This window comes from Schistocerca americana, chromosome 9, assembly GCF_021461395.2.
Source record: "Schistocerca americana isolate TAMUIC-IGC-003095 chromosome 9, iqSchAmer2.1, whole genome shotgun sequence".
Lineage (NCBI taxonomy): Eukaryota > Metazoa > Arthropoda > Insecta > Orthoptera > Acrididae > Schistocerca > Schistocerca americana.
This window is the reverse complement of record NC_060127.1, coordinates 140,151,251-140,163,964: the sequence shown is the minus strand read 5'-3', so window position 1 is coordinate 140,163,964 and position 12,714 is coordinate 140,151,251. Positions and strand designations below refer to the sequence as shown.

The window sequence follows — 12,714 nt, the reverse complement described above, 5'->3', positions numbered from 1 at the left end:
GTCATGCATATCAGTAATTACTCATGTCTTTAATAAATATCTATAACCTGAATCAATAATGTGGACAAGTTCAGTCTCAGTGAGGTATAATGATCATGTTATTACAATTATTACTTATCAGTTTGTCTCATGTTGTTGCATGTTCAGTAAGATGGCAGCAAGACCCATAGCTCCTTTTCAGATTCAATACCACAGAACTAAACTTATCATTAAAATTCAGTTTGGTCCAGACAAACTGACACACATACCAAAAAACTAAGAAAACTTACAGGATAATTTGTAGTGTCAAAGCTTTTATCCTTATTCATTGGTAGTAGTTTACTCATCATCTACAATTTTGCATTTATTTGTACACTGATCAACCAGAACGTTATTACCACCTACCTTATAGCTGGTAATCCTCCTTTGTCATAGATAACAGCGGTGGTGCATCTTGGCATGGAAGCAGTGAGGCCTTGAATGTCACTGAAAGAGAGTTCACCTGTACACACAAATACTTTGACTCCCCCTAAATTCTGAGCAGGGTCACGATGAAGTCTGATGCGGCGTTCAGTCATGTCTCAGATGTGTTTGATATGGTTCAAATGTAGCGAGAGACCAGCACATGATCTGGAACTCGCTGATGTGTTCCTCGAAACACTCCACCACACCCCTGGCCTTGGGACATGGTGCTTTATCTTATGAAAATTGCCACTGCTGTTGGGAAACATGATCGTCATGAAGGTCTGGAACCAGTGCATAATATTCCTTGACTGTCATAATGCTTTGCATGAATACCACTGGGTCACAGACGCCCATGTGAATGTTCCCCAAAGCATAATAGAACCACCGCCAGCTTGTATCCATCACACAGTACAGGTATCAAGGAGCTGTTCCCCTGCAGGACGACACATCCCCCCCCCCCAACCCCACCCCATAGCCGTGATATTGAAGGTATTGGAATTAATCAGAGCACGCAACGCTGTGTCACTGCACCAGCGTCCAGTACCGATGGTCAGATGCCTATTTCAGCTGCCGTTGCCGATGTCGTGACGTTAACATTGTCACATGCTTGGCTTGTCCGGTGCAGAAACCCATAATTATGAGTGTTCAGTGCACTGTGTGTTCCAATACAGTCTGATGTTTGTTCCGCCACAGTTGTATGCCTGTCCTGTTTTACGTGGCCATGCTATGACGTCAGACATGAGGGGTGACCGACCAACCTCACGATGTCTGGACATGGTTCGCCATGGTTTCACCACGTGTTCAAGAGACTCACTACAGTGCTCTTCGAATGCCTGAGAAGTCGCGCAGTTTCCAAAAAGCTCGTACTGAGCTTCCTGGCCATCAGACTCTGTTCTCGGTCAAACACAAATAACAGCACAGCTCTCCATTGTAAACATGGACAGCATGTTCACTGACACTTCATACACCACGTGGGCGTCTGATTAGCAGTCATTCCTCGCCTGGACGTGTTTATACCGACGGTAGGTAGGTGGTTACAATATTCGGGCTGATCTCTGCATATATGTGAAGGAAAGATGAATTATCTTCTGCCTCCAGAAATCTATATATTAGCAGAACTTTAAATGTCAAAATAGTAAAGAAATTGATATATTTCCTAATACGACAGTTATCTCTCTTTTAAAAGTAAATTACAATGGCACCTAATGATGAACTTACATACTTCTAACACAATTAATGTTTCGTACTCTGAAATTATAAAGTGTCTGAAGGTGTCATTGAAATGAAAAAAAAATTACAGTAATCTGTTATCACTTTCTCAATATGAACGCTATTATGTGAAAAATTATTTATAAAACATGAAGCTTCACAAATAAACTCTGGTCAACTTATAATTTTGCAATGTTAAACAAAAAGAATGGTCTTCACTAAATGCAGCAACTATCTAGGTAGAATGTAAAAATTACTTAATGAGGCTGTGTGAATATGAAAATATTTCACATGAAACAGAGAACAAGGTGATTCCTAACAAAGTGAGGTGCTATAAAGATAATCCATAGCAATAAGGAGGAATTTATCACTTAGTACCAAAATACGACATGATTATGTCACATTTAATGATTTAATGGACATAATCTTTCATCAACAGGCAGTCAGAGTAACCTTAAATTAGTCATTGTTTTCTGAGAGCTTAGATAAATTTGCAGCTGTTCAGATGCTGTTCTATTTTTTGTTGTTCTTCCTTTTTCCTCTTTTTTTATCTTACTTCTTCAACATTCTATAAATATTGACTGAATACATTTGCAATCACTTGCCTGTTAGTATGTCTTCACTTCTAATAAAATTTGTTCTTTTAATTTCCTTATGCCTATATCTTCATACACATGCCACATGATACCACATGGGGTATGGTGAAGTGTACTTTGGATCAACGTTAGCCATTCCCTATCACATTCCATTTGCACACAGACTGAGGGAAAAATAATTTGTGTCTCCAAATCTATTTCACCTTATTCTTATGATCCCGATGCAAGTATATGACAAAGCCAATGTGATTGTTGTACGGTCTATCTATAATGTAGGACACTGAAATTCAGTCAACAAGTTTTGTGATGAACACGTTACTATTTTCTCATTTTTTTCTGAATTCAGTTCATTCAACATCCCTGTTACACTCACGTGGGAGTTCTAGCAGCATGTTATTATCCCAGCAACACCTCTGTGAGTTTTTCCGTTTTGCACTGTCAGGCCTATTTGATATGAATCTCAAACACTTGAGCAGTATTAAGGAATACATAGCACCAGCAACTTACACACAGAGCCCCTAATAGATTCACTGCATTTTCCTAGAGCATTATCACAAATTCAACTTCTCTATTAAATTTCCCTCTTCCCCATTTAACTTGTTCGTTTTATATCACTCTCTAACCTTAACTATAGACACTTAAGCAATGTGAAAATCTCCAGAAACTTAGTAATAATCTTATGATTGATTAATACTGGGTTCCTTGTCTTGCTTGGAGTATTATGTTACAAATATCCAATATTAAAAATCAATTCAGTACACCAAAAAGTGATCATGTGTAGGATCTGAATTTACTTACAGTGATGGTAGACAGTAGCATCATCAGTCACCAATGTGATACTGCTACTAACTAACTGATGAAGCGTTCCCTTCTATCAAAAATGTACACAGACAGGTTGCTTAGCATATAGACTAAGTTAAAATGATTTTCTAGCACCCATATATGCCTTTACATAATAAATGTTAGGTGTCATATTAGTGGGCTATGCAGGGTGGAGAAATATTGTGTCACGAAATTTTAACCCTGAATAGCTCATGCCAGTGAAAATCAAAATTACTAATTGAAGCGCCCTCTAAACCCGCAGAGCAAAGCAGGTGATTAGGATTGTGGAAAGGGCCAAATAAGGTGTCAGTCAGGTTCACTCAAAATTGTAATTTATTGTAATTTGGTAGCACCTTTAAATCGAAACGTCAATTAGCCGAATCTTTAGAACTATAAGTTTCAAAAAGGCAATTATTTCACAGCTAAATGCCTCCAAACAAGAAATCTTAAGAGTCCACAAAATAAAAAGAATGCAATTAAAACAGCAAATAAAATAATTAAAATATATATGGTATCACAGAGAGGCTGGAAAACCTCAATAGAACAAACATTTGTAAGGTGCAATACAAGCAGCCGAGGGACACAGTTAAATCTTAAAATTTTAAACTATATTACCATAATCTTTTAAGGCAGAAGGCCACAATGTTTTTGCTTAAAGGGTAATTTCAAGGATAACGTCTTAAGTGGCTTAAGCCCCACAATTGATTTTCCAAAATTCAAAAACACATGAACTACAGTAAAAACAAGAATTTTTAAATCATCTGCTATGATAGATTGTAAACAGACAATTAAACACCAGTGAGAAGGACAATAAAGAAAACGGCACTCAGAAGCCTCCAGGGAGGTCGATCTGTCCTCGTTCACTTAGGTGAGTCAAGTGGTGAGTCCAGGTACACTTGATCCATCGGAATCCAACCAGGGAACAGTCACGGATCGGCTGACACAACCACTTGCCTGCTACCAATCAGTACATGAGAACTCAACAAAAGATACGAACGTGATTATCCACAATAAAATAAGTATTCGCTGTCAAAACTACACACCATGTTGGACAGCGACAACAGGTGAGGAAAGGATGCTGCCTGAAATTACGTTAGTAGCCAGGGCAGGTAACTGGAACACTAACAGCCACAACGCAGAAAATTCCTCTGGTACACTTAAATTTGATATACGGTAATACAGTCAACTTCACCCAAAAGGAACAATGCCTGAAATTATGTCAGTGGGCAGGGCAGGTAAGCAGAACACTAATGGCAACAAGGCAGAAAATTCCGCTGGTGCACTCGAATTGTAGTCAACCAATATAGTTAATTGCACCGCATGGGCGGTAATTTAAGCAAAATAGAAGCACTTGGTATTACTCACATGAAAACCTCCCCACCGCATGGGCGGTAATTTAAGCAAAATAGAAGCACTTGGTATTACTCACATGAAAACCTCCCCACAGCGAACCACCGAAACGAACCACACAACATGAATAGTCGTGTCTTGGGTACTTGAAACCACTACTGAACTTTGACGTCCTGGGTTGGTGAACCACGAAGTTCGTAGCTAATGGACAGCTCCACACACGCTCCGACACTGCGCAGGGACTTCCAGTGGATCCAGCCGACTGCAGCGCGGGGAGATAACTTACCTGGTCCGCCGCAACCGACCGACTCACCGCAGACACCCTAGCCGGAAACTATATGCACAAAACCAAAGATGTACACGGTGTAAATATCGATACACATCGCTGCTGCCCCACGTAGAATAAGAAGAACCATGACGTAACCACAGGAAGGGCGGGAAACCAAACATAGATAGACAGGGAAGTTCACGAAAACGCATAGTTGGGAGTGAGTACGGGTCAACCTCCCCTCCCCCCCTCCCTCATACTTAACCCACTAACTATTGCTGCGTAGCTCGACAACGCATAATTTTTAAACTACTGGAACTTCACACCACGCGCTCCGATAGGCCGCCTGATTGCATTTTGCTGGATGCTCTGGATAACGCCTAAGAGATGGCGATGTATCCAAGGCGGCCTGCACGCTCGGTGGCAGGGCGCCAGTTTTCCACTCTGGAGGCCTGGGGGCGTAACCTGCAGGGTCCTAGCACATCTATTGTAGTTTCATGATAAAATTTACTAGGAACAAACCCATCAACAGCTGTTAGTTCACGTATAGAAAGTATTTGCTAATTTGATTGGCCTTGAAAAGGGCCTCTTTTCTACCTAGGACATTGTTTACTTAAAGCAGGTGCTCGAACTGGTGACCCTCTGACGCGACACAAGCTTAGTAGCATGGAAAGTTGTTTTGCCGAACTCTCTCAAAGATTCCTGTCATTGCCCTGATGTGATTGGCGGTATGTTGAATGCGAGCCATGAATGCCTCTTCGTTTCTAGGCGTTTCCCGTCTGTGTGGGTGAACTAGAAAGAATTCCCACAGGAAAAAGTTTGGTGGCGTGAGGTCTGATGATCGCGGGGGCGATGTCCTACGAGCTCCTTTGCCAATTAACGAGCCGTCTAAGAGTTCATTTAAATATCTGCACACATCATGACAGTTTTGTGCAGGCGCCCCCTCACACTGCAACAACATGCATAGCTGTATGTCCAGGGGAACATCTTCCAGCAGGCCAGATAAAGTTTCTTGCAAAAATTGAAGGTAATTTACCCCAGTAAGTCGAGGAGGTAGAAGGACCGGTCAAATTAGATGGTCACCCACAGTGCCTGCCCAAATGTTGAGCCAAAATTGTTCCTGGTGCCCGCGGACGTAGGTGACGTGACGTGACTCCTTGCCCAGTAATGAACGTTTCCAGTGTTGTAAAGGCCATCCAGATGGAAGGTTCACTCGTTGGTACACAACACAATGGCGGGGAAGACGGGATCTCGTGCAACATGTCGCAGAAACTACCGGCAAAAACTTAGCCTGTGTTCATAGACCGCCAGAGGATTTAGGTCTTCGACAAGGCGGAAACTAAATGGATGCTGGCCGTCATCCCTCAAAACTTTCCTGACTAACCGATGAGTGACCCCCATGTCGTGTCCAACCACTCGAGTACTTGTCGCCGGTTCTTCTTCGAAGCGCTCGAGAACAGTCTCTTCAAATGCAACATCCTGTCGTGTTGGAGGTCTTCCAGCATTACCTTCATATCCCACTAACGAGCCTGTTTCGGCAAGTCGCCGGTGAATTGCTGTACACTTTTGCGGTCTTGCTGGGTACCGTTCCTCATACAATCGTCGAGCTTCATGCGCATTACCGTCGGCTAGTCCGCAAACAACAACCATATCTCCTTGTTCTTCAAACGAATACTATGCCGCTGTGCTTACTGTATGACTATCGCAGACGACGTGTGTGTGCTCCAAAGCGAAGCTTACGTGTGAAAGTCTCTGACGTGAGATGGAGACAAACAGCAAGACCTAATCCAACGTGTGCGTATGGTGTCTGTACGTGTGAGCCGACAACGATAGCGATGCCCGTCAACCAACAAACGGCAACAGGGCAGTCCCACAGGCAATCGTAGCGCGTGGCGCCAAGTTTCTATAGTTTAAAAATGGTGCCTTGTCGACCTACACAACATTAGTAATTTTGGTTCCTACTGGCGTCAGATATCCAGGGTTAAAATTTCGTGACACAATTTTTCTCCACCTTGTATAAACAGTGAATAGAGAGTATTGTACAGTACGTTTCTGATCTCAGACTCAAACGTAAATCAGGTATGCATATTCTTCATCGATGAAGCACCATCTAAAATGTGGATAAAGCTTTATAACCACACATAAATACAATGTGATTAAATACTCAAAATACCTATCTAATCGATTAAGTGATACATTTTCATTTGCAGATGAGACTTACAGTGATAAGAATGGTTTTGTAGAAACTTATGTTGTTTCAAAATTTCATTTCCCTTTTGCTGTAGTTATGTCGTGACAAAATTGAATGTACTACTAGATTACAGATTGCTCTGTCCTTTAGACAATTACATTTAAGTGTAAGCACATTGAGAGTTGTGTGTATTTAACGTTAAGTGCTTGAATCACATACTTGTATGTGTTGCTCATGCAAGAATTTCACCCATTGCTTTTTAATTACTTTTTTATGTACCTAATTTTTGAGTAATCTTCCTTGGTTTTCTAACGCTGTTTTGAAACAAATTATTCTTCAGCAGTTTATACATTTAGTTCTTTGAATGAAGTATGATGTATGTTACAGAATTATTTGTGCCTCCAAGATTTTTATACTATCTTGTCTAAGCAATATTTTCTTGTAAATTACTTGAATTCTTATGTGTTCTCTGCTCAGTCAAAAGTGCACTTGGCAGAAATTACTTTCTTATGTTTAACCTTAATAATACCTTACCTTGATGATAATACACATCTGATCATCCTGAAATTATATTTCCTATTATAAATTAAATACACATTGAACTTTTAACTATAGGAGGCTTGGGTGCATTTGTTTTCCTGTTGTAAATGGAATGAATTTGTGAGTAAAGTTTGGCAGTTGGTTAGCTGAGATTACTTGATGTAATTGTTTGGTCATTATTTACTTAGATTTTCTTTTTGTCCATCACTAGTAAAATGTTCATTAGGGATTACATCGCTGGGATAAAGGTCCATTTCTGTTCCTTACTGCTGTTTCTATCATTTGTTGGTAGTAGCTTATTGTGCAGTGGCTCACAATTTATAAGTGGTTATGTCATTTTGTCTTGTCTTGTTGCTTGTCTCCAAAGAATGTTATGTTGGATTAGGGTTACTGTATTTGCAGTACCACAAAATACCTCAGCTTTGGTTTTTATATTATTTTTTTTTGAACTTTTGTGGTACCTTATAAATATTGTTATAGCTTTATTCCTCTGTACTGTTTACTTAACGATTTAGAATCTTGTTCAACTATGTGATGTCAAGTGGTACTTATACTCCATAATTTCCATATAATGTAAAATTCATTTTGTGAAATAATAGTAATTGTGTACTGTACATAAAGTAACACAAATAGATACGATGTGTTAAATATTTTATGTGAGTGGGATACTTTACAAAATTCTTGTATGCTTCTGCTACATTTCCAACTATCTAGTATTCGCTAGATACCAATCAGGTATTCAAAGATCAATTTCTTATTTGTGTCAATAGAAAAGCTGTATTATTTCCAGTAGTATGTTCACAATCTGCTTTCATTAAAATGCATTCTCAGTACATTTTCTATATGTTTCATATATTTATTTCATTCCGGTTTGTACCTCTTTCTGCACAGCTGCTGTATATTTTATTGTGATAATCATTCCAAGTTGACTAAAATCTGAACCAATAAAGTGGCGGTTATACGTGTTATAATCCGTTGGTGTCTAGGAATATGACACAGGTTTCAGCTGTCTTGTTGTCAGTTCCAAATCCCATATCACCGTTACACTACTGAAGGATATATGAATTCTGAGAAAATGTAAGTGGTTTAAAAAATAATTTTTTATTCCAAGACTTGATGTATTACAAACTTTTTCACGACTAGAACAGTATCAGTAATTGAAACTTCCTGGCAGATTAAAACTGTGTGTCGGACCAAGACTCGAACTTGGAACCTTTGCCTTTTGAGTCTCAGTCCAGCACACGGTTTTAATCTGCCACGAAGTTACATATCAGTGCACACTCCAGTGCAGAGTGAAAATCTCATTGAGTACCAGTAATTCTATGACAAATTAGAGAGAGGCACCAGAAACATTTTAAAACACTGTGTTAAGAATATGAATGAAATATACTCATCATATGAGAAAGGTCTTGTGAATATTTATTTACTTACATCTCAAGTTTCGTAGGACCAAATTGAGGAGCCAAGCTCCAAGGTCATGGAACGTGTCAGTACATGAAATTAAAATATGAAAGTAATAATAGATAAAAATAAAATGCTCATTTACCCAAAAAAGTTAAGCCATAAGTTTAAGTAAATGTATTCACCAACACAACAAGAATCATCTTGATTTTTGTAGGAACTCCTCGACAGAATAGAAGGAGGGAACTCTTCAGTTTCGATTTGAAAGCTCGTGGATTACTGCTAAGATTTTTTAATTCTAGCGGTAGCTTATTGAAAATGGATGCAATAGTATACTGCACACCTTTCTGTACAAGAGTTATGGGAGCCTCATCCAAATGCAGGTTTCATTTCTGCCGAGTATTAAGTGAGTGAAGGCTGTTTATTATTGGGGATGAGCTAAAATTGTTAACAAGAAACGACAGTAAGTAATATATATATTGAGAGGCCAATGTCAAAATACCCAGACACTTGAACAGGGGTCGACAAGAGGTTCGTGAGCTTACGCCACATATTGCCTGAACTGCCCATTTCTGAGCCAAAAATATTCTTTTAGAAAGGGAAGAGTTACCCAAAAATATAATACCATATGACGTAATGGAGTGAAAAATAAGCCAAGTAGACTAATTTTCCTTTCGAATGATTACGCACTTCAGATACCATTCCAACAGTAAAAATGGCAGCATTAAGTCTTTGAACAAGATCCTGAATGAGGGCATTCCACGACACCTAAAAATTTTAACTGTTTAGTTTCGCTAATCATTTGCTCATTCTGTGAAATTAAAACGTCAGGTTTTGTTGAATCGTGTGTTAGAAACTGTAAAAACAGTGTCTTACTGTGATTTAGCGTTAGTTTATTTTCTATAAGCCATAAATTTAGGTCTTGAACTGCACTATTTGAAACCAGACCAGTGTTGCACACATCATCATTTACTACCAAGCTACATAAATATTTTATAGTTACCTGTAATACTAGATGGCATATCATTTATATAAATAATGAACAGGAGTGGCTCCAAAACTGATCCCTGGGGCAACCCCCACTTCACTGTCTCCACACAGACTCCAAATCACAGTCATTCTCAACAATGCGAATAATGACCTTTTGCTCTCTGTTGCTAATGTAAAAGGTGAATCAATTGTGAGCTGCTCCCTGTATTCTGTAATGGTCCAACTTCTGGAGCAATGTTTTGTGATCAACACAATCTAATGCCTGAGTTACATCAAGAAATATGCCTATCGTTCGTAACCTTTTGTTTAACCCATCCAGTACCTCACAGAGAAAAGAGAATATAGCATTTTCAGTTGTTTAACAACTTCTAAAGCCGATCTGTACATTTGATAGCAAATCGTATGAGATAAAGTGATGAATTATCCTTACATACACAGTCTTTTCAATAACTTTTCAAAAACCAATGGCTTAGAAATAAGTCTAAAATTGTCTACATTATCATTTTCTCCCTCTTTATAAAGCGACTTTGCTACTAAGTATTTTAATCGTTCAGGAAACTGACCATTCCTAAAAAAAATGGTTCAAATGCCTCTGAGCACTATGGGACTTAACATCTCTGGTGGTCAGTCCCCTAGAACTAGGAACTACTTAAACCTAACTAACCTAAGGACATCACACACATCCATGCCCGAGGCAGGATTCGAACCTGCTACCGTAGCGGTCGCGTGGTTCCAGACTGAAGCGCCTAGAACCGCTTGGCCACCAGTGGCCGGCGACCATTCCTAAAGGAAAGATTACAAATATGGCTAAATACAGGGCTAACATGTGCAGCACGGTACTTTAATATTCTGCTAGGCACTCCATCATATCCATGAGAGTTCTTACTCTTCTATCACTTAATTATTGACCTCTCACGATTTGATCATGTACCTCAGTCGTGGTCTTCCTCTTGGTCTTTTTCCCTCGACATATCCCTCTATGATTGTGTTCAGTAGTCCTTTATGTCTTAATAGATGGCCTGTAAATTGCACTCTTCTTTTAACAGTGAAACTCCAGAAGCTTCTCTTCTCACCTGCTCTTTCCAGAACCACTTCGTTTGTGACCTTGTCGATCCATTTTATTTTGAGCATGCGTCTATAGCACCACATTTCAAAAGAATTTAGCTTCTGCTGTTCCTCTGTCCCGAGAGTCCATGATTCACACCCATGGTGTGAAACATGTATCTTAGCAGAAAAAATTCAGATGCTCCACTTCATTTGCTTATGACAAATGCATAAACAACAGCACAAACAACAACAAAAAATTACCAATGGACTAGCATAATAATAACAGGCATATAAGTTAACAGATTGGCATATACATGTGGAGTATAGATAAAATCCATAAAAATTTAGCAGCGGTACCACCATTAGTTTACTGGAAATAGTAGTTGAACAAAGAAACTGCTACCAAGGCCACCAGCCGGCCGCTGTGGCCGAGTAGTTCTAGGCGCTTTAGTCTGGAACCGCGCACCGCTACAGTCGCAGGTTCGAATCCTGCCTTGTGCATGGATGTGTGTGATGTCCTTAGGTTAGTTAGGTTTAAGTAGTTCTAAGTCTAGGGGACTGATGACCTTGGATGTTAAGTCCCATAGTGCTCAGAGCCATTTGAACCATTTGAACCATTTTGAACCAAGGGCACCAATTCATGCGACTGGCTGCTTCATGCTAAGTTCTCAATGTAATTAAGAAAGATGAATAACTCCTGATCAAAAAGTGACGCCACTGGTGTGCAGAAACATTTTAAATGAAAATATCATAAGTATACATGATAACTCTGTTAAAAATTTTAGTCCAAAAGCGGATAAGACCATTCTCCAACAAGAAAAAGAAGCGACATAAGAAAATCTTCTACGTCACATTGATTGAAACTAAAAAGCTATGATTTCATATTCAGGTGAATCACAAGTAGTTGCACTGTAACAGTCATAGCTAGAGTTCGGATTTTGCATGTTTTGCATATCATTTTTTTACTGTACCTGGTGTTGTGTCTTTACAAATTATGATATTTTGGATGTACTAGGCTACTTTAAATTCAATTTTAAAATGCATATATTTACATATTTTGGCGTTTGAGCATATTATTATCATATTTAGAGGAAATGGCCTTAAAGATGCATATTTTTGACATTTAGAAATCATATTGAGATTCATTTATTCCCTGACAACCCAAGAACCTCCCAGAATTTTAGGCCAATAAATTTCCAAAATGAGATACTACAGGATGAGCCATCAGAATGAAAGCCTTTCAGGTAAACGTGGGTAGCTTATGGAAGGACATAGTGTTGTTTTTCCACTTACTTAGTTTCTCGAATAAGGATGCTAACGACTTTTGATGGTTCATTGTTGCAAGATGGATTGTCGGAGTAGAAACATGCTTCGGTATTTGTTGCCCACAGTTAATGTGTGATCAGGTCGCTGCAGTGTGCCAACATTGCCCTACTAGTTATTGTTGGCATTTCGGTATATGAAACATTCTTGCATGTGTTTCTGTGCTGTTCGCATCAACTCTTTGCTACCATCTTCAAATTTCTAATATGCCCAGACCAAAAAGCAATAATTTTGGGAAATGGATTGGAAGCGATTGTGCTTTCACAATGGACAGAAAAATAATATTGTGCCAACTATGTGAAAAAGAGGTGAGTTTAATTTTGTTTTTCTCTTTTTTGATGATTTTTCCAAGAACTTAAAACAATTATTAAGTACGTTTGTAAATTGACGTGCATGTTTCCTATGTGCAAATGGGAAGGAAAAAGAAGAAACCTTTAGGAATTACCTTTGGCGATCTTTGAAATTGAAAAAAGTGTTACATTTTGTGTGGGGATCGAAGTTCCAATTTTTATAAACTTATTTGTAGTCTTAAT

General features: G+C 39.0%; 1 long non-coding RNA gene across 4 annotated transcripts in view; it reads left to right on the top strand.

The window, feature by feature from the left end:
* LOC124551071 overlaps nt 1–12,714 on the top strand; it is a 37,636-nt gene that overhangs the window by 22,608 nt on the left and 2,314 nt on the right. The gene's annotated exons all lie outside the window — the stretch shown is intronic.